The following is a 23796-nucleotide window of genomic DNA, read 5'->3' on the forward strand; positions in this document are numbered from 1 at the left end:
CCGTGTGTGTGTGTGTGTCTGACTACACACACACACACACACACACACACATACACACACACGCACACACGCACACACACACATGCTCACACATGGGTTCATAAACACACACACGCAAACGTGCACACACACTCCCTCACCTACAGGCTCCCCGCCAATAGGATTACTCAACACCCCTCTCAAAGCCTTCATTAGAAGACTGACGTTAGCAACGGTTCAATGTATTAAAAGCACAAGTCAGCCTTTGTGCATTTGCCTATAGATGGGTATTGATCTAAAGGGACAGGGGGGCGGAGGGCTTTTCGATCAGGGAGAGAAGCTAATGGGAGGGGGCAGGGGGACTCAGGTGAATGGGGTTCTCAGGTGAAGGGCACTCTCTCACACACCCACACACACATGCGTACGTGCGTTCACAAGCAAACGCACACACACACACACACACACACATTGTACTGAGACAGACACACAAAAAGCACACATTTTCACAAATGTGGAAAAACCACATACTTATACAGTAATGTACATATATTCGGTAGAGTTCCCTAGAAATCCCTGAGTCTGCTCACCCCAAACCTGACCATAATAGCCTGCCATTCAATCTCATCACTGTCTGCTCATCCTGCCTGGACCACATTGTTACCGGAGCTTTAGAGATCAGAAAGAGAGACAGGCAGGGAGAGGCCGAGGGAAAGAGAGAGGAGGGGAGAGGCAGAGGGAAAGAGAGAGGAGGGGAGAGGCAGAGGGAAAGAGAGAGGAGGGGAGAGGCAGAGGGAAAGAGAGAGGAGGGGAGAGGCAGAGGGAAAGAGAGAGGAGGGGAGAGGCAGAGGGAAAGAGAGAGGAGGGGAGAGGCAGAGGGAAAGAGAGGGGAGGGGAGAGGCAGAGGGAAAGAGAGAGGAGGGGAGAGGCAGAGGGAAAGAGAGAGGAGGGGAGAGGCAGAGGGAAAGAGAGAGGAGGGGAGAGGCCGAGGGAAAGAGAGAGGAGGGGAGAGGCAGAGGGAAAGAGAGAGAAGGGGAGAGGCAGAGGGTAAGAGAGGGGAGGGGAGAGGCAGAGGGAAAGAGAGAGGAGGGGAGAGGCAGAGGGAAAGAGAGAGAAGGGGAGAGGCAGAGGGAAAGAGAGGGGAGGGGAGGCAGAGGGAAAGAGAGAGAAGGGGAGAGGTAGAGGGAAAGAGAGAGAAGGGGGAGCATAGATACACAGATACAAAGGACAGGAGTGGGCAGTGTTAAGTATAGGCTCTATATCATAGAGAGAGAGAGAAAGTCATGGACATGTGGCAATGAGAGAGAGAGAGAGAGAGAGAGTTTGGGGGGGGTGAGAGAGCAGTACCTGAAAAGGTGTAGACCATTGGCACAAGAGGAGCACTGCATTGGACTAAAAGTTTGTTGTTGGAGAGAGAGAGATAGAGAGGGAGAGAGAGAGGGGGAGGGGAGGAGTGAGGGGAAATCGAGGGGGTTGTTAGAGAGAGTGAGGGCGAGAGTGTGTGTGTGGCTGTGTGTGAGAAAGCGAGCAAGAGAGACTGCAGAGGCAGCACCTGGGACACTGACTAAGAGGGAAGAAAAACAGGGGATGCACTTCCTCCACATCTTCATTCTTTCTCTCCTTTATTGTTTTACTCCTCTTTGGTGCATTGGCCCATCTGAACCCGGGGAGACTACCTGACAGCTATCCGCTAGGTAAGCGCTAGATCTCCCTCTCTCTTCCTCCCCCTCTCTCCCCTTCCCTCTCCCTCTCTCTCTTTCTCCTCCGCTGCAGCTGCACCTCTAAGCGTGACACTCAAGGTGAATCGTGTGCCGTTCTGCGTAGCCTGTGTAAGAACCTGCTCCTTATGTCTAACTAGCACAAGTTGTACTCTGCAGACCATGCAACATTTATTTATGGCAATGAAGGTTTTTGTGAGAGGAAATTAAATTGAAAATCATGGTAATGTAAATATGAATTATTTCCTTATTGACATTAAAAATACAATATAGCCGTATGGAAGTGGGGGATGATAAGACAGAATGTAGTTGATTCTTTTTCCTTGCGATGGGACAGTTTGAGAGGTTTATCCTTGAGAAATGAGGTGTAAAATAGCACAAGGCGAAAGTCTTAATGGGTGTGACCAGATAAGTAATAGAACCTCATACTGGGACAAAACGGTGGTGGCTGTGTTGTGTGAGTGCCTTTCCAATATCTCTAACACTGCTCATCTATTGATTGAACTGAAACAAGTAGATTTGTTCATGTACACCACAGACTGTCCGATTCACGCAAATCAATGACTTTGGGATTTCAGTGTAGGGGTGGTGGACAGGGGAGGCTATTCTTCTCTCCTTACTGGGACCCTTGTGGTGGGGAAGGGGGGGGACGTGATGCAGGTGGGGTCGGCCTGGGACCCTGATTCAACATTTTTGCTCCTCAGGCGAGAGAGGAGAGAAGGTGGAGCGAAACCAATGCGCAAAAAGGACCATTACCTGCTTGGGGAACATACTTCTTTATATGCCCATATGAACAAGAGCAACTATGGAATGTAAAGAAGTATGTATCCCAGGTAAGGGACAAACGCAGCGCATTTGGACACAGACAAACCAGTTGAACAAGAAAAGGTTTAAATACATAGAATGAACTAATTGACCAAGATTTAACATGATTGACTCAACAGAACCATGATCATTTATGACAGAGACCCCTGACCTTAGAAAGAGCCTGAACACTGTCTATATTCCACCTGTGTGTGTACATTCTGTTCGTGTGTGTGCTCTTGTTTTATGTTTTTATGTGCGTGTGTTTCTTGTGTGTTCGTGTGTGTGTGTGTGTGTGTGTGTTCATGTGTGTGTTCGTGTGTGTGTGTGTGTGTGTTCGTGTGTGTGTGTGTGTGTTTCTTTTGTTGTGTGTTCGTGTGTTCGTGTGTGTGTGTGTGTGTGTGTGTGTGTGTGTGTGTGTGTGTGTGTGTGTGTGTGTGTGTGTGTGTGTGTGTGTGTGTGTGTGTGTGTGTGTGGGAGTATTTAAAGAGAAGGCATACTCAGTTTTCCGCTCCGTTCTGGTTCGGTTGAGTCCAATCCGACACGTACTGCAGAGAAGCGTATAGGAGGTGCAGTGAATCAGTCAGCACTTTTCACCTGCTCTGAATAGATTTTAGGACATTATTCATCCCATTCATTTCTACCTTTCTAAAAAAGAAACAGTTGTGTCTCATACTTCAACGGTCACATAATAGTTTTTTTTGGCCCTTTGATTTTAGTTCAACGTTTTTAAAAACGGGAATCAGAACTGGTTTGTCTGTTGGGCGACGACAACTCACACAGACAGCAGTTTACAGTAAATGGTGCAGAGAACAAATGCTTACTAATGGATACCATGGGCTTCAGCAGCAGGCCAGAGAGAGGAAGGAGCTAAGACTGGGACTAAGACGCTGTAGCTCTAACACCAGATGATTGACACTCTGTCTGATGTTTGCGCATGGTCATAATGTCCGTCTGAGTTTGGCTGTAAGTAATTACACTGGTTTGGGCATACTGTGGTCACTTGGCCTGGTTTGGATGGACGGAAGAAACCTCTGCTTTTTTAAATACTGTTACCTGTGTTTTCTGCCGGGTCTGTTCTTTAAGCCGGTTTTGGGTACAGTTACCATACAGAACCTTATCTGGGTGTAGTTATAATCATTTAGCTGATGATCACTCTTGGACAAAGCTACAGATACAACTTGGTCAGAGATCTTTCAACTTCTAAAAGGACAGGAAACATTGCTGCCCCAGAGAGGAACCAGAGAGGTCACTGATTGTTCCCTGGTCTGTCCAGAGAGATACATCTACCTATAGCCTACAGAGACAATCTGGATCTGAAATGCATGAAACGACACATCAGAGGTGACCTGACTGCACGCTCTCTGAGAGGGCAGTGAGTGTAGAGGATGTGTGTGTGTGATGATGATGGGGTGGGCATAGTGTCTTCATTATGGCCTGTTGAAGGTGGATTTGTAAGGAACAGAGGGAAAGGTTGCCCTACAGACAGAGAGTTATTCGAGGGAAGTGTCTGTATGGTCAGCGGTAGTATGGTCAGAGACAGAGAGAGGAGGGACAGACTGAGTGGGGGCTGGGAGCGAGAGAGAGAATGGCAGCGAGGGAGAGATAGAGAAAGAGAGCGCTGGGGGGGAGAGGTGCGGCGGGAATAGTGGTGAGCAGGCGAGGCGAGGCAGGGCTGGATTGATGATGGTGTTCCGGGCAGGGGGTTAGGGGGGTATATTGTTCTGTCATTTGCCTGTGTCAGCAGGTGGAAGCGCTCATCAGGACATTAAATATGCAACAATGCTGACTGCGGCACCGTGCTGAGACAGCCAAAGCCAGCTGACTGGGGGGCCCACTAAACCTGTGCCACCCGCCTGACCCACACACCACAGCCTCCCATCAACCTGCCTGCCTGCCTGGCTGGCTGTCCGAATGGACAACCCTGTCTGGGCCTCCACAAAGGGGAGGGCAATAGGATACAGTTAAGTGTAACATTGAAAATTATGACCGGAAATACAGTACTGACTGAAGAATGCGAGCTGGTATAATACAGGCCAAAGGTGTAATGTTATGTGGTGTAATTGTGTTACATACCAATATGGCCCAATATGTCAGTGTGGTGCTATGGTGTAAATTAGTATGGCGCGTTATGATAACTAAAAGTGGTGTATCTGGGTGTCAGGCAGAGGGGCCTGGGGGGGGATGTTTATTGTGTGGGAGCTTTAATCTGTTCGTAGCAGTGTCCTGTACTGTGCTGTGCGAGGGTGTACACTACACTACAGTACACTATAGCACACTACACTACACTACATTGTGTGTGATATCATGTGAGTGTAAGAGTTTAGTGCAAGCCTAGCAATGTACTGAGTAATGTACAGTCAGGTCAAATATTATTGGCACCTTTGATAAAATAAATAATACAAATACAGAGCTATTTATATATAGTATGATTTTACATATCTATATATATAGTATGATTTTATATATCTATATATATAGTATGATTGAAATAATTGCTCAGATATATATATTTTTTAACAATGTGTCAAGATGATTGGCACTTCTGTTTTCAATACTTAGTATTTGTACTATTTATTTTACACAGTCTCATCTTCTTCAAGGGTGCCAATCATTTGGGACTTGACTGTATGTGTCTCCTCGCCTCGCCTCAACACAAAGACACAGACAGGACAACTCTATTGTACTGTATATTACTCTATTGTACTGTATATTACTCTATAGTTCTAGAACTATAGCTCAAACAGAACACCTATCTATCTGTAGGCTGGAAAACAACTTCGAGTCCTCAGGTTACAGGGGAATGCCTACTATTGACATCACAAACAAACACTCTATCGATTTGGTTGTTATTTGTTATATCGGTTCTCAGTGTATCTTTTTCCGTAATGTACACATTATCAGTGGCTGGACTTTCTATAGTGACATTGATATTCTATTACTCCTTGCACCATTGCAGTCTTGTCTTTGTGGCAGATTTAAGGGGGAGAGGCCACGACCTATCCCAAAATGCATTGCCACTAACAACCCTCAATCAGTCAATAAAATGGTAATTGATAAGATATCCTGGGCGATAAAACTAAAACAGAGTATGCCAGAATGCCTCAGAGAAAGACTGCACATTGTCTCTGAATATACGAACAATCCCAAATGTGGCGACCTTTGTGACAACAAAGTAGCAGAAGAGTGACGGCGAAAGACATACAGTACTTCAAACAGTCCTGAAAAAAAGATGCTTAATTCATTACTCAATTACCATAGTGCTGAACCTTGTGACCTCTCCATCATTTATTTACATCTTTGAAAAGTCAATTAGTCAATCGGCCATTACACGGCTGTTGACGAGAGACTGTGGGACGTCTTATCTGATCGAAGCACAATCAAAGTATTGATCAGCGAGAAGACTCAGGCTGCATCTAAGAAAATGAATATGAAGGTATTTTCACGCCAGTGCAATTACAATATTACTCAAACGAAGCTCTATTAAAACACCCAGTGTGAAACCTCTTATGTGGGCCATCCATACCATCCAGTTGGATCCTGGCAGGGTCAGGGGCTCAGGCCTCTCTGTTGCTCCAGACTAGCCCCTCGTTTCCCCTCCCCATTCCCCAGGCCGTGTCCACCGGCCTGAACACGAGAACAGGGATCAATGTTGAGGAGGTTTGTTTCAATCAATTAAACAGACAAGTGGCTGCATTCATTTCCAATAACCCCATCCAAACCCTGCACAACTCTCTCTGCCTGCAGAAACACAGGAACTGTAGAATAGTCCAGGCGCTCTCCATTTTACATGGATACATAATGAATAACTGCATCGCTAAAATCACAGCTGGACTCCACAGGGTAAATTATTTTAGATCATAAAAACATTAATTTTTTTCTCAAAGTATAATTTAGGCTGACATTTTCATTGTGTTTTTGTAATAATTAATGCAACATGGAACAAATCAAATGGAACAACGTGGATAGAAAACAGTTTCACTGATTATAATTGCGATAGGCTATAGTTTTGCATGTGTATGTGAAGAAGGCCTACACAGCATTATCATAGTAGTGTATAGTCCAAGTACCCAGAATTGCCAGCTGCTTGAACTGATGTTCAGTCCAGACCCTGGCCATTAGTTCACAATATGAACTGGCCATGCTTACTGGAAATGAACACGTGGGCTAATTAAAATTCAGCGGAGCTGTAAAGACGGAGGAAGTAATTAAAGGAACAAGGGCACTCTGATGGAAGCATCTTCTTGTCAATGTCGGCCGCGAAAATGTCTACTGCTCTACTGTTTCCTCGCCACACACACACACACACACACACACACACACACACACACACACACACACACACACACACACACACACACACACACACACACACACACACACATTTGCGCGCCAGAACAATTACTACATTGCAGAGGTTTATAGTTGTCGTAATATTATAGTTACATAGATCCTCTGTTTATAAGGTCATAACCTTTATAGCTTATGCTGTAATAATATGGTAATTATAGATGGGAAAGAATGACTATATTTTATCAGAATGATAACCCAAGGTAACTAGGATTATACAATTGCAAATTAAATGTTTCCCAAAAGTCATTATGTTCCAGAACTGACTTTACTTGATATTTTAACTTCAAACAATGTTTTGTTATGAAGTGTCAAAATAAATGATGACATGGTCATATGCTAGGTCTTTTTCTCATTCATAAACCTCACCATCCTCTGCAACATAGGGCTATGTAAAATAGCACTGCCAAAGGGGGAATAGTATTTCTCAGAGGAAATATAAGATTCAACAATGTGCCTGGACACCTTTATTATACTATCTATGGTTGTAACAAAATAGAGCCAGAATATAGCCAGAACATAGCCAGAACATAGCCAGACTAGAGCCAGAATATAGCCAGAACATAACCAGAACAGAGCCAGAATAGAGCCAGAACATAACCAGAATATAGCCAGAACATTTCCAGAACAGAGCCAGAATAGAGCCAGAATATAGCCAGAACATTTCCAGAACATAGCCAGAACATAGCCAGAATATAGCCAGAACATAGCCAGAATAGAGCCAGAACATAGTCAGAATATAGCCAGAACATTTCCAGAACATAGCCAGAATAGAGCCAGAATAGAGCCAGAATAGAGCCAGAATATAGCCAGAATATAGCCAGAATATTTCCAGAACATAGCCAGAACATAGCCAGAATAGAGCCAGAATAGAGCCAGAACATAACCAGAACAGAGCCAGAATAGAGCCAGAACATAGCCAGAACATTTCCAGCAGAGCAGAACATATCAGAATAGAGCCAGAATATAGCCAGAACATAACCAGAACAGAGCCAGAATAGAGCCAGAACATAGCCAGAATATAGCCAGAACATTTCCAGAACATAGCCAGAATATAGCCAGAACATAGCCAGAATAGAGCCAGAATAGAGCCAGAATATAGCCAGAACATAACCAGAACATAGCCAGAATATAGCCAGAACATTGTCAGAATATAGCCAGGACATAGCCAGAACATAGCCAGAACATAGCCAGAATATAGCCAGGACATTGTCAGAATATAGCCAGGACATAGCCAGAACATAGCCAGAATAGAGCCAGAATATAGCCAGAACATAACCAGAACATAGCCAGGGCATAGCCAGAATATAGCCAGAACATAACCAGTACATAGCCAGAACATAGCCAGAATATAGCCAGAACATAGCCAGAACATAGCCAGAACATAGCCAGAACATAGCCAGCCAGAATAGAGCCAGAATATAGCCAGAACATAACCAGAACATAGCCAGGGCATAGCCAGAATATAGCCAGAACATAGCCAGAACATAACCAGAACATAGCCAGAACATAGCCAGAACATAACCAGAACATAGCCAGAACATAACCAGAATATAGCCAGAACATAGCCAGAACATAACCAGAACATAGCCAGAACAGAACCAGAACATAACCAGAACATAGCCAGAACATAGCCAGAATATAGCCAGGACATTGCCAGAATAAAACGTAAGAATATAAATGAATGGCAAAAGCAGGACAAGGGCAACCTAACCTACTTCAAGCGGAGCCTAGCACAGTTGTGTCTGAGTGGATGTACACTTTCACTTAGTGTTTGCTTGTTCTTGTGATTGTCTGTTTCAGGATGTGTGTGTGTACGTATGTGTGTACGAGCCCATGCTTGTGCATGCATGATGTGTGTGGGTTTTCTCTTTGTGTGTGTGGCCTAGCGTATCGTCCTGCTGGTCCCCTATAAGCGGGGTGTAATTGGGAGCAGCAGCAGTGTGTGTAGTGCTGCAGACAGGGTGTCAGGACAGCTGTGGAGCACGAGAAGAGGAGGAGAGGAAAGGAGGAGTGGCAGGTGAGAGGAGGAGACACGGCGGGCACAGAGGAGGACCGGAGTAGCAGAGTATCCCTGATTAAACAATGTTTTAAGTGAACATACATCTCAGGATGAGAGGAGTGCCACGCCAGGGAGAGTTAGCTTTACACTGCCACAGCAAGCTGGAACAGCTAAGAACTGGGACTGCTGGAGAGAAACAATGAAAGAGAGAAACGGGAGAAAGAAGGTAGAACGAGAGCAGGGAGAGGAGAGGAAGAGAGGAAATTGGAGAGGGATGGGTGAAAATGAAAAAGATGGGGATGAGAGAGAAGGAGGAAACGAGTGAACAAGAGAGGAGATGGAGTTGGAAAGAAGCCAGGGAAGTGTGTGAGAGAGAGAGAGCCAGTGGACTGAAAATGAGTCCCTAAAACACATAAAGAGTTATGTATTCTGAGCTGTTCCAGCAGCCGCTGGGTGGTTTGAAATAATTGCTCCTCTTTTCGCGGGAAAACTATTACAATGTCATGGTCAGATTATTATCTATAATGGTAGGAATGTAAAGTGGTAGAATGTGCATGGGCTCAGTGTTATTAGCAGCAGCAGCAGCAGTAACAGTGGGAGTAGTATTAACATGAGTGGGAAGGAGAGCAGTTTGAGTTATTTGCATGATTACTGTCCGGACCCTACTGATCAGCCTGTGGCCTGCTGGCCAGCCGGACAGACAGGCAGACAGGCTGAGGGGCTCATTAGTGGGGGAATACAGAGATTGTGTGGCTCTGTAATGGGAGCAATAGGGAACACCGGTCTGGAGCAGAGCCGAGCAGCAAGCCAAGTGCCCAAGGTCCCTGAAGGACACTTGAAGGTAAGGGGAAGGACTGTAGGGTAGGAGAGAAACCAGCGAGCAGAGCTAGGAGGAATAGAGGGGAAAACATGAACTCACACAGGATGGGTTAAATTAGAGACCCTCGAGAGCACTGCAGTGGTGCGTGTGCCAATAGAATTCTTGGGATAATGTGTATTTGTGTTTGCTTCAATTATGTATATTGTGGGAGAAGGTTTATAAAGTTAGGTCACCCACAGACTTTTTTTTGTGGAACATTTGAGAACCAAAACTATAATTCAATCAAATATTTTTCAGTTACACCCAAAGAGATTGAAAGTTGTTGGTCTTGCTCTGTCAATACGTAGCGAACTCAACATCGGACTTAATCTTCCCCTCATTTACACGCATACCTTACCTTGATAAGAACTATTCTCAAGTGGCTGACTTCTTTCTTCGCCTTATCATACAGTACTCTGTCTCAAGGCAACCCAGAATTGCTGATTTGAATCACCTTGCCTCCCCTCTCTCTCATGTACAGCTTTAGAAGACAAGGGGAGATTAAATGCAATAGATTCAAATCTATTCGATGGCCTTAACTGGGTTCATCCTCTATTGCCTTTTGTTTCTGGGTGACACCAGTTAAACACAGCACATTTAATACAACCTCTTTCTCTTTAGAGAGACGTGCAGGGGACTGTTGGGCTGACAAAGGGCTGTCCGACTCTCACAACAGAGAGCGTGTCAGCCAGCATATTCTTCCGCCTGAGCTCCTTTCTGAGTTTAACTGCATTGGATTTTTGTTTGGCGGCAGAGTGTATATCAAGCACTGCTTTGTGAGCCTGCCGGTGATGGTGATGAAAGCATGGCTAAAATATCTAAGTGGTCGTACTTCGTTAAGGGAGGGGTGGGAGCGATGGTGGGAGAGGTGTGGAGGGGGCAGTAGGATCGTGCATGTGGTAAGAATCAGTCTGCATAAGGTAAGCATAGGGAGAGAGGGAGAGGAAGAGAGAGAGAGAGAGAGAGAGAGAGATGTGAAGATGGGTCTACTCTGCTGCAGTTTGGCAGCCAGTTGTAATGCGTATATATGACATCATTCTCTGACAAAGTGCGAGGACGTCATCAAATCAAATGTGGTTTTCTGTTAAATGTAGAGTACAGATGTCTGATGCTTTTCCGGAATTCCAGTAGTCCTTCACCTCCACATTCATTTTTTTTAATGTCACTGCCCTGTCTGTCTCTCTCTGGCTTTCTCTCTTTGTGCTGGTGAGTTAAGAGCCTGATCCGGGTACTGCTATCATGGTTATTAGGAGTTGAGTGGATCCATTACTTCCTCTGCTCTGCTGTGTCTGAGTGGCAAGAGGAAAGGCAGCTTTCCGCTGGTGGTTAACCATAGCGAGTCCCAGACCCGGCTATCGTCCCGGCCTCAGATCAGCGGTGACGACGCAGCCCGAGATTTGCCTTTAACGGCACCGTCTGTCCCCCTCCCTGAGCCGTAAATAATTTTACTGCAAGAAGGTGCAGGTTAAAATCAGCCGCGCCGCAAAAGAGAGGCTCAGCACTCTCATCTCAGACTGTCAAGGCCAACAAGACAAATGGCATGTCCAAGAGTAAACTGCTTTTAAGCAAATATATAGCCCAATAACTACATGTACTTTAGTTTTTGTTGTTTTTAAGCGTCTTTGATATGATCTGTATGATGAAAAGCTCTAAGTAAAATAAATCTTCTTTCCATTTTTAAGCAACATTACATTGACCCTAACACAACGTAGCAGGCTTAAAATAAATGCCTGAAACTAGATCCCCTACATACTGGTCTTGACGAGAAGAAGAACAACTGGAGTGGGAGGTTCTCTTCTGCGCTGCTCAACCAATCCAGTAAATGTGGAGGAGGAGTTAAGATGGAGTGTCATCTTGTTAACTTACAAATGCGGTAGTCACATCGAAGGCTTTCTTTCCATATCAGTTGTTGGGGACTCGGCAGAGGCTACATTGACCCAGAACTGAGAGGATTTTTAAGTTCCAACCCAGTCACACACAGGATGCGCAGGAGAAGAGAAATAATCAAACCCAATTTACATCTGGTGGCTCTATGCAAAGACAGACAGAAAGAGATAAAGAGGGCAGGGAAATAATTAAATATATCATCTAAATTGCTATTGATTATTTAAAGGGTGTCGCCGTTAGATTAAAAGGTTAAGAAATAAAACCGCTTTGAGGATTAAATCATTCCGAAGTAAAATCAAGACTGAGGAATTAAACAAGGCAATAATCACAGAGTATCCCTCTCACAGAGTAGAGCTTTAATTATGTCATATAATTCGTTAGACACAGTCAGGAAAGGATACTGCGTATCAACAAACTATGGAACAATATAGAACATGTCTGTTGTGTAAACTAGGCCTACGGAGTGTAAACTATACAGTACAGACGCAAGGTCAGTCAGGTTTTCTGTCATCTTTTATCTTTGTGAGGGAAGAGAAGCCGGCCGGCCTGGGAGGATAAAGGATCCTGTTACAATACCGACTCCTTCCCTGATCAACCAATCAGGAAAGGGAATAGTGCTGAGTCAGGGCCTGGGTGCTGCTCTGCTCACGTCCGAATGCAGGGGAGAGGAGCCAGCACACCACCGCACTGCACTGCAGCAGCACTCCCACCTCTCTCTCCCCTGACACCAGGGGGCCTCAGCTGGGGAGACCACCAAACTACCAACCCCAGGCTTCAATGGCTGGGTAGGCCTTGGGCTCGACCCTCGCTCTAAGAACAGGGAACTGTGACCACATCTAGTCCTTCCAATTTTCCCTATCCTCCAGTGTACATTCTTAGAAAAAAAGGGTTCCAAAAGTGTTCTGCGACTGTCCCCATAGGAGAACCCTTTTTGGTTCCATGTAGAACCATTTTTGGTTCCAGGTAGAACTCTTTTGGGTTCAATGTAGAACCCTCTGTGTAAAGGGTTCTACATGGAACCAAAATAGGTTAGTACAAGAGTTCGCCTATGGGGACAGCCGAAGAACCCTTTTTGGTTCTAGAAAGCACCATTTTTTCTAAGAGTGTAGTGCTCACACACAACACAACACATCCCCAATTCTTCCGTTTAAGTAGATAATTAGTAGAAGTAAATAAAGGCTGTGTAGATAAAGTTTACGGTCTGAGCAGAGTTCAAGCGGTTTCATTACTGGGAGTGAATTAGCCTCATTAACCAGAGGACTGATTGACATCTTCCCCAGAACATGCTGTCACGGGCCTTCCATTAACAATGACTGGGGCACAGCACAGTGTACCACAGTGTCCAACACTGACATGGACCAGTGGAAAAAAAACATACGGTCACACTCAAATCTCCCGTTCCTGCTGAGCTGTCTCCCACAGTCTCTACCTCTTGGGTAGTGAACTCATAGCCTTTTTTTTTTGCGTCATGAATGGATGATCGCCATGATTTTACATGAGTGATTTTTTTCTGTCACAAGGTAGTGTTGGTATTTTATACTGCTGTACATCTCTGTCAGTTTGTGTTACTTGTGTTTGGCTGGTCCAGACCGGCATCCCCAAGGCCCTGCTATGTTCAATTGCAGAGGTGTAAAGTACTAAAGTAAAAATACTTTAAACTACTACTTAAGTAGTTTTTGGGGGTATCTGTACTTTACTTTACTATATATATTGTTGACAACATTTACTTTTACTCCACTACATTCATAAAGAAAATATGTACTGTTTACACAATACATTTTCCCTGACACCCAAATGTACTAATTACAGTTTGACCTCTTAGCAGGACAGGAAAATGGTCCAATTCACACACTTATCAAGAGAACATCCGTGGTCATGCCTACTTCCTCTGATCTGATACTTAAATATATTTAAAACCAAATACTTTGACACATTTACTCAAGTAATATTTTAATGGGTGACTTTCGTTAATTTTCTATTACTCAAGTAGGCCGTCATTGTAAATAACAATATGTTCTTAACTGACTTGCCTAGTTAAATAAAGGTTACATTTAAAAAACAAAATGTTTACAAAAAATGACAATTGGTCACCGAATCTGTGGTGGTGGCACTAGTAGAGGGCAGAGAGTAAGAGCAGCACGTATCCCTGCACAATGTGGATGTGACAGGAAGTGATGCATTTTGATGGTCCCCAGCCCTTTGGTCCACCAGCCCTCCAGACCAGAGGGGAGGAAGGGAGAGGTGTAGTGTCATTCAACAGGCCAGCTGCCTGAGAACCACTCAGAGCTCACTTGTCCAGATAAGGAGAGAGAGAGAGCCGAGTGAAATGGTTGACAGGAACAGAGGGGCAGAGAGAGAGAGAGAGAGAGAGAGCGAGAGAGAGAGAGAGAGAGAGAGAGAGAGAGAGAGAGAGAGGAGAGAGAGAGAGAGAGAGAGAGAGAGTTGTGACACAGAGAGGGGAGTGATACAGAGAGGGCAAGAGAGCAAGAGAGAGTGACGGACAGACCATTCTGTGCATCTAAAATAAAAATAAAGATAATATTGAAGCAAAGTGACAGGCTGTGCAGTGGGACAGGGTTCAGAGTGTCAGACCCTCTTTAGGGCTATACATAGTCTCATCAGCAGTTGCCCCTTACACCACTTGTACACAGTTCCCTCCTACCCCTCCCTACCCTTCCCTCCAGGGTCCAGCTGTCCCAAACCCTGATCCCTCCTTCCCATCTCCAATATAAGGGCAGGAATGCAGGGCCGAGCAGGTTCCCAGAATAGACACAAGCATCCAGTCCGACTAAAAGCAGCCAGACTGATAGAGGGCACACTGCACGCACTTACGCACGCACGCACACACACACACACACACACACACACACACACACACACACACACACACACACACACACACACACACACACACACACACACACACACACACACACACACACACACACACACACACACTCTCCCCCTGATTCCTCACAAAAGTATGCATATAGGCGCTGCATACACACACGTACAGTACAGTTGCCTAAAACACACACCCATACGTCTCAAAACAAGCATGCCTTCTAAGCCTGTCTATTTGCGTGTTACAATTTGCATTTGAGTAGAGGAGGTGTTGAGAGGTGAGCATTTGCCTCGACTACTAATTACAATTTATGCCTGGAGAATATGACACCTCTAATATCATCACTTTACTGTCTACTTTCTAAGGAACAGCCAAAGGACATCACCCGGCTGCCACACAATTAATCAATCTCATCACCTTCACCTGGAGAAGTATAGATGACTTTATAAATACCTGTCTATATGAGCTAAACGGACGTGTGTTTTTAATGGGGGGAAACATATGGAGGGAAAGATTTGAATGAGAAGCAGGAAAGTGTAACAGAGGGATTCTGTCTCTAATCTATAGAAAGCCCTTGTGTGAAAAGGATTTCATGCAAAGCCATTCTCTCCTCTTAACTCAAGTACACCCGAAATACACTCCCTTGGTCTAAATCACACACAAATCACACACACACACACACACACACACACACACACACACACACACACACACACACACACACACACACACACACACACACACACACACACACACACACACACACATATATATATACACACATACATACATACATACATACATACATACATACATACATACATACATACATACATACATACATACATACATACATACATACATACATACATACATACATACACACACACATACCTCACAAATGACAGGCTACTTTGACACTGACAAACTGAGTATCTGATATCAATAAAAACGACCTTGTCTTCAATCCATCAATAGCCTAGACCTAGGTGTGTGGAGACACACAAGTTGTACATTATGAGTTGGAAAATATAGTCCTAAAAAGGTTTCCAGTTTCACTGACTCACCACCCAATGATGCTCAGCTCACTCACCCGCGATGGCCGATGCTCTCGTGCCAAAAGCTTATCTCTCTTCTGTTTTATTTGGTAAAACAACGCTGTTCGCTCATTAGGCCTATTTGGAAGTTGTTAACTTGGTAGCCTACAGACAGATTAGCAGGGTCCATTTGATTGTATTTGAAATATTGCGAAAGGCCTGTTTTGGCTGCTTGCTGTTCATTGACAGATTTGCCGAGTAGGCATGCCTTGTGATTGGGCTACACACAGCTAGGCAAAAATATAAATAATATAATCATATTGACCATCAAATTATAGGCCTACTCCTGGTGTAGTATTCAAATGATTTCCTTTATTTCAACAACAAAAAGACAACAGTAATTCTATAACTTTGGCAAAATGTATTTCAATGTATTAGGGGTGCTGCGATTCAGGGCAGTCTTTCATTTTTGATTCCGGTCTGAGTCTGACACCCGATTCAGAACCGATTCAATCAGTTCCGGCCCCCCGGAAGAGGGCCGCTTCTGGTCCGATTCCTCATTGCTAGCTGGGGCGGCACCTCCAGACTCCTTCGCGCGGGCATGATTCTATAAGAAAATAAATGATGAAGTACATCTCTGGAGAGATGAGAGTTGCAAGCTCATGTCTTTCAGAGTAGAGAGAGCGATATATCACAGAAAGTGAATCTCATTCTACTTCTGTGCGATATACTGGCGCGCATATCTCTCTCACCACAGCAATGGCCATGCGTTATTCCACATAGGCTACAATGTTGCGCAAATCATAAACCCGGGCCTGCCCAACACGAATCAATTATCAGGCACGTGTCCACTTTACGTTGTTTAGAGGGCAGCTAGGAGAATTGCAGAGGAGTCGACTTGAATTAGCCTAACTCTGATTGCTTTTATTATAATTTTTACATCACAAACAGTGACAATTGTTTGTCATGCCACGAGAGGTACCGGATCCTGGAAAATGGATTCCGTAACGAAACACTCCAAAACAGAGTTGCAGGGATACCGCTCCAATTAAGCACTGGTAGTATCCTCGATCATGTTTAGTACTTACTATAGAATGTTATAGTATACTGTAGAATACTTCAGTATTACCTGCAAAAAAACACAGTTGTAAATACTACAGTAATATCCGGAAAAACACTCCAGTTGCCAAAAATACTATACTTTTTTTAAACATTCCCCAACCCCCTATCTCAAACTGACAAATCTAAAAAATGTAATTTTAAAAAGGACAAATCTACATGCCAAGTGTAGACCATATTGTGTTCCCTAAAGGGCAGAAGTGATACCGAACTACAGATTATGGAAAATCAGCTCTTTTAGTATAGTTATTTTACTACAGTGTTGAACTGCAAATACAACAGTAAACTATATTATACTACAGTAAAAACTAATTTGGTCCGCAAAAACAGTACAGTGAATACTATAGTAAAGTCAGCAAAAACACTACAGTGAATACTATAGTATTTATACCATAGTATACCATAGTATTTTTTTATGTGGGCACATTCTGCAGTGCGGTAGAGATATAACAAAAGCATCTCGGGGACAGGTAGAATTCAGGCCATACCTCGGTGTCCTTCCCCGTGTGCTAATCCTCTCCTCGGTTGTCACTAGTTACTACAGCCACAAAGTCACAAACACGCATATTTAAACAATGTATCTTCTTAAAATTTTATTTTAAACCTAACCCTAACCACACTGCAAACCTTATGTCTAACCCTAACCTTAAATTAAGACCAAAAACCTCATTTTTGTTTTAATTCGTTTTTACCATATAGCCACTTTTGACTTTATGTTTGTGCTATCTAGTGAATACTCCTGCTCCTCTTCTCCTCTCTTCTCATCTCCTCTCCCAGCCAAGGAAGTGTCTCCCTCATCAATTCACCGGGCGCTCAGGTGACAAGTTTGTGTTGCTCTTTAGCTCGCCCGCCTGTTTTTTAATCACTCATTTTTAAAATTTGATTTGTGTGTTGCAGTTCGTGTCGCTGTTGTTATCTTCACGTGGGGACAGCTGGGAAACAGTGTTGACATCTTAATTGGCCTGTTAAAGTCCTGTTCTGTAGAAGTCTAACCAAGCCCTGGTAGCAATAGGTGCAGTACATGTTGTAGTCACATTCACATTCAGGTTAGCACTTTGAGGTGCCAGTGAGTTACAGTGCGACAAGGTGTACCACTTTGTTCAGCGTTTATCCTGAAATGATTTAGATGTTACTTTCTGGTTTTGAACATGACCTGGTTGTGAACATGACCTGGTTCTGAACATGACCTGGTTTTGAAAGTTAGAGGTCATATCTGAGGATGTAGAGTAACTACTGATGTTGGGGACACTGGGATAGGAACCCAGCTGTGTGTATGTGTGAGTCTGAGTGTGACTATGTGTATTCATGCAGGTTGATACTTATATATGAGTGTGCATCCCATGCTATGTCCGCAAGATACTGTACATACATATCTCCCTGTGGACAAGCATCCGAGAGAAAGAGAGAGAAGGAGTGGGAAGATATAAAGGCTACATTTAGACAGGCAGCCCAATTCTGATATTTGTTCCACTACTTGGTCTTTTGACCAATCCCATCAGATCTTTTCACATCAGATCTTTTTCAGAGCTGATCTTTATTGGTCAAAAGACCAATTAGTGAGAAAAAAAAGATCAAAACTGGGTTGCCTTTCTAAATGTAGCCTTAGAAACACACATTGGGGAGACTGAGCAGTATGCTGAGTAGTATGCTGCATTTGTAGCTACATTGGCTGTCTGATGAGAGATAAACTAGGGATTGGTGAAGTGGTCAAGGTATAAAGAGGAAAGATGTCAAGAGGAAGGATAGTACAGGACTAAATGTCATGATAATGTTATCCTCCGAAACTTGGTCATTAAAAACACTTTTACTATCAATGGCTCGTTTTGTGGAGCCAGGAGTCTGTTGCGGGTGTGAAGTGGTTTACTCTCTAATAGCTAAATTATCAGCTAAAGCTAATTGAACGAGGATATGAGTGAGTTGCACCAAAGGCAAGCAGCACACAGTTAGCGGGTGGCTGAGTACACTGGGGCTGGTTATACACTGAGGGCCAACATCGCCCTGAAGGAGAAATGACAGATCACACAATAAAGAAATGAAGGTACAAAAGATGTGGTAGTTAGGGAGGGAGAGGTAGACATAGAGAACAAGAAAGTAGACACAAGAAAGGATGGAGATGGAGGGGGAAGGAGTAAATGTGAGAGAGCGAGAGAGAGATAGAGGAGGGAGAGAGAGAGCGGGTGTATGGGGAGGAGAGGGTGAGGAAGAGAAGGGGAGAAAGTTGTGGAGAGAAAGAGGGGAGAGGGAAACAGAGAGAAAGAGAGAGTGAGGGGGATTGAGAGAGATGCTCTGTATAGAGGTCAATGGGAGTTAATTCCTGAGGTGTCGAATCCTGGAGGTTCATTAGCAGTATTGACAGGCCTGTGATAAATTAATTGTTTTCCCCAAGTTTGTCTGCAGTTTATATGCTCTCACCTCCTGTTTTCTCTTACTTGCAAAAAAAGAGGGTTCCTCAAAGGTTCTATGTGGAACCATACTGACCAAAATATCTATTTGAGCCCTTCAATTGTTCTTTGCAGTTTAAAAAGGGTTCTTTCCTCTTTTAGTGATAATTATTAGAATATTTTGGTGCGTGGTTTGCGCACAGCTCTTTTTGTGCAACTGTGAGTGTCATTCCAGTTGATCTAACCTGTAATGTTATAATAGTACATATGACTGTGGCTGGTGACTGTGTCTTGTGAAAGACCCACGTATGGTCTTGTGTCAATTGAGAAAGGTTGACTAAGTCAGTAGTCTTCAATTCTCTCCTCAGGGTCCCCAAGCTGTTCCAGAGCTAGCACACCTGACTCCACTATAATAAAACCTATAGAATTGTAACAATATAATATAGCTATTAAACCAACAACAAAAAAACAGTATGGTTCTACAGAGAACCTTTGAGAGTGAGTAAGGTTCTTTATGGAACCATTCTCCATAAAGGTTCAAGAAATAAAAAATGGGATTTAAAAAATCATGAAAACCATTCAAAATGGGATTTAACCTTAGCGCAACACTTTTTGGTGCTATACCCCTTTGGTTTTTGCCTTAGCACTACACTGCTGATTCAAATAACCAACTCATCATCAAGCTTTGATTCTTTTGATCAGCTGTGTAGAGCTAGAGCAAAAACCAAAACCTGCACCAAGGGGGGCCCCAGGACCAACTTTTTGAATGGTTCTTTATAGATCCTTTGGAAAGGGTTCTTTATAGCACCATAGAGGTTCCATTTAGAACCTTATTAGCACGGATCTTATAGAACCATCAAAAAAGAGTTTCCATATAGCACCAAAAAGGGTTCTGCTATGGTTACAAGCCAAACAGCCCATATTTGGCACTTTATAGAACCATTTGTTTTTTGTGTGTTGGGCCCCACTCCAATCTCCTTTGTTCTCTTTCTCCTCCTCACCTCCTGCTCCTCTCCTTTTCTCTGCTCTGTAACTGCCCTAATTATTTTCTCTGTTCCCTCCGACCCTCTTGTTACTCCATGCAGGCCTAGGAATTCATACAATGGCATCGTTTTCTCCAATATCAGTTCTTTGTCTGAGTGCTTTCTATGTGGATGTGCATTTATTTTATCATAAAAATTCCACAACGACATGTGTCTGTCAATGAGCTCATCCTCTCCTCCTTTCTGTTACCTCTCATCCAGGACTCTGAAGCTGTCCCACCTCTTCAGACCATACTGTAGGACTTCACACCAAAAATGCTTTGCTAAAGCTGGTAAAATGGAACCAAATCAACTGTTCAATGGATTTGGTCCCCTTCAACCAGCTGTAGCTGTGCATTGATCACTCCGGATCACTGAAGAGTGGGACAAAGAATGGCTGACAGACACACCAAGACTCCATCTCTCACTGACCTGAGGACAGGGCTCACCAGAGGGAATCTGGCAGAGACACTGTGTCAGGAATGGACACACTGATCCAGGAGCAGAAAAGCCCAACTGAACCTTCAGACCTCAACTGGGTAGGCTGCAAGTAGGAATGAATCTTTTGTACACGAGAAGGGATATAGATTTTTTTTGCAATAAAAAATAGTCCAGGTAATTACTTATTTAGTGAGTCAGCGTTTTTGTCATAACTATGTATTGTAATGTTTTACAGTCGATATTGTTGCTATCCTTTGTAACGGACTGTACTGGAAAGGAGAAGGGGGATGTGGGGTTGGTAAATAAGTGAAGCAACGGTTGTCTCTCTCTCTTTGACTCTTAATGCAGACGTCTGATCAATAAAAACCCATCCTGAAGTCCATAAACTGCTGAAGTGGTCTTTACTTTTAAGTGTGATCTTACTGAGGAGTGTGGGGGGAGGAGAAAGAGGAGGGAGATAGTGGGGGAAAGGATACATCCGTCGTGGGGGAAGGTAGGGTATGAAAGAAAAGATGGGAGAGGATTAGAAGAAGGAACTAGATGGTTGATTACACTAATAGAAATAGGAGTCAAACACATCATAGAAGCATGCTGAGAGGTTAAATGTTGCTTCCCCAATTAAACACAGGAGCACGACCACAAGACATGACCTTGGAAAGGGAAAGGAACGTGGTTACCACACGTCCACGTCTACAGTACCTATCAGACCAGCTGCAAACATTCCTCTATAATTATTCACATAATCTGCCTCCATAGAGTCCATCAGTATGCCTCTCTGTGTCGCTGTCTGTTACCGTGGCATATTAACCCATTGTGCCTGGTTAAAACCACACCCACCCACCCTATCTCCTCTTCTCCCCTCTCCTCTCCTCTATATCTCTGGGCCTGGAGGTGTCCTCTGTGTGTCTCTGTATCTCTGGGCCTGTGGAGGTGTCCTCTCTCCGGGTCTCTATATCTCTGGGCATGTGGAGGTGTCCTCTGTGTGTCTCTGTATCTCTGGGCCTGTGGAGGTGTCCTCTCTCCGGGTCTCTATATCTCTGGGCATGTGGAGGTGTCCTCTCTCCGGGTCTCTATATCTCTGGAGCTGTGGAGGTGTCCTCTCTCCGGGTCTCTATATCTCTGGAGCTGTGGAGGTGTCCTCTCTCCGGGTCTCTATATCTCTGGATCTGTGGAGGTGTGACAGATGTTTTAATGTGTCTGCGATTCCTTATCACCCCCCAGATGAAAGCTCAAATTGCCGTCGTCCCTGTGATAGATGGTGTTGAATGCCTTGAACAGAGCAATATGTTTAACCAAAGAAGCATTTGCAGGGGAAGAGGAACAAAGTTGACACAGCCTGGGTAAATGGTAGATGTGATCATTTATTTTGTCATGTTTTGGGTGTGGTAAGGTAGTTGAAGGAAAATGTAGGCAATTATAGGAGCTTTAATAACAGCTGTTATTGAAGCAACTACAAAGGCATCAAACAGAACACACACAGAACAAATACATGTCCTGGTTTCAGAACCTAATCCATCTAAATTAATGGGATAACTCAAAAGCAATGTCACAGAGGGCATTGATACGGTTCTATTGGGTGATGTAAACAGTTGATAAAAACATCAATCGAATGAAGTAAGAATGCCAATGAATTTACTGTACACCTACTTTACAATACACCTGCAGTAGACTAGCACGAAGTGAATAGGCAACCACCAAACACAGACCAGAAGCACCAACATTGAACCACTTCTGTCCTGTACGATCCTGCAACTCCTGAAGACCCTGCAATGCAACACACCATCATATAATATGATGACGCTAGCTGCCCTTTACTGTTCATCGATTTAGTGGCCGGGTGACATTGGAGAGCAGGGTGCAATGTGCCAAGTCACATAAAACAATCGACCACATTTTAATATTGAAATGAGGATGAGGATAATTGAGTATTGCAGAGTGTTAGATGTGTGTGTATGTGTATATGTGCGCGCGTGTGTGTGTGTTTAAATGGGTGCAAAAACAACAACATGGTGCACCAAGCCCCATTATTCACACTGTATTGATGTTTGACCACATTCATCACCCACCATGTGACACGGCTCTGTGAGCAATGAGGACACTTTCTCTTCCCGCTCCCTCCCTCTCTTTCTTCCTTTTCCCTTTTTGTCCTCCTCCCTTACTTCTCCTTGCTCAATCTCTGTCCACAACAAACCAGTATTTTAGTCAAGTGTAAACGGGTCGTATATTGAAAGGACAGGTGGAGGGAGGGATGGAACTCATGAGGACAACTGAGCTGCTACTTCATGGTCCCTGAGGGGATGCCCCCTAGTGGACAGACTCAAACACTACAGTGACATGGTGCTGCCTGCTTGTCTGGTGCTGCCTGCTTGTCTGGGGCATTACAGGATACCACTGATTATTACCTCAACTCTGGACCTTGAAGCCAGTTCCACTTTTCATTGTTGTCCTCTAATCAGGGACTGATTTAGACCTGGAACACCAGGTGGGTGCAATTAATTATCAGGTAGAACAGAAAACAAGCAGGCTTCGGACCTCGCAGGGTCAGAGTTGAATACCCCTGGTTTAGAGAATCATTGTACCAGGTAAACCACTGTGCAATATCTTTTCAATAACCAAAAAGATAGGATTTTCAGCTGTTTGAAGCGGATGTCCAAATCCAAAAGTAAAAGAAGGAAAACGAAGCAAGGGAAGCATAGAAATAGTGCACATAGCGCACATGCACACATATCTACCGCTTCTTAGACTTGCATTCAATGAAAATTATAGATCTATAACTCATATTTCTATTTGAATTTGGTCATGTCTCCCAGAAAGTGACTGCAGCTTTAAGTGTCTGAGGATCAATTAAATCCTATTCCCTTCCTCTCACAAAGATTGCATCGTCATGCCCATTTGAGGAAGAAGACTGATTAAATATTTTAGTCATCAAAAATGTTTCGTCTGTTAGAAAATAATCATGTTAAATAGATCACACTACACATTTAATAATGACAGAATGAATTTTAAACGTCATGCACAGTAACATTTTGTATTACCTACAGGCCCAGTGCAGTCAAAATGGTTTCGTATCATTTTGCAGAACAGTTGATGAAACTAACACTGTAAAAGAGCCAACAAAAAAAAAGTAGCAGTGTTATTTCCTGACAGTTGCTGGTTGAAAATATAATCTACACAGGACCTTTTAATTAGCAGGTTTGCATGGAATAAGTCTACATGGAGTTCAACATTGGTTTCATCCGACCAGAGAATCTTGTTTCACATGGTCTAAGTCTTTTAGCTGCCTTTTGGAAAACTCCAAGCAGGCTGTCATGTGCCTTTTACTGAGGAGTGGCTTCAGTCTGGCAACTTTACCGTA

At 43.8% G+C, this 23796-nt stretch overlaps 1 long non-coding RNA gene across 1 annotated transcript in view; it reads left to right on the forward strand.

The window, feature by feature from the left end:
- LOC112215988 overlaps nucleotides 1-20827 on the forward strand; it is a 26102-nt gene extending 5275 nt beyond the window's left edge. The window contains exon 2 of the long non-coding RNA XR_002948268.2: nucleotides 20223-20827. This is a non-coding gene — a long non-coding RNA (uncharacterized LOC112215988). The remainder of the gene's footprint in view (nucleotides 1-20222) is intronic.
- Nucleotides 20828-23796: the final 2969 nt, after the last annotated feature.

The sequence above is a fragment of the Oncorhynchus tshawytscha genome, linkage group LG16 (assembly GCF_018296145.1).
Source record: "Oncorhynchus tshawytscha isolate Ot180627B linkage group LG16, Otsh_v2.0, whole genome shotgun sequence".
Classification (NCBI taxonomy): domain Eukaryota; kingdom Metazoa; phylum Chordata; class Actinopteri; order Salmoniformes; family Salmonidae; genus Oncorhynchus; species Oncorhynchus tshawytscha.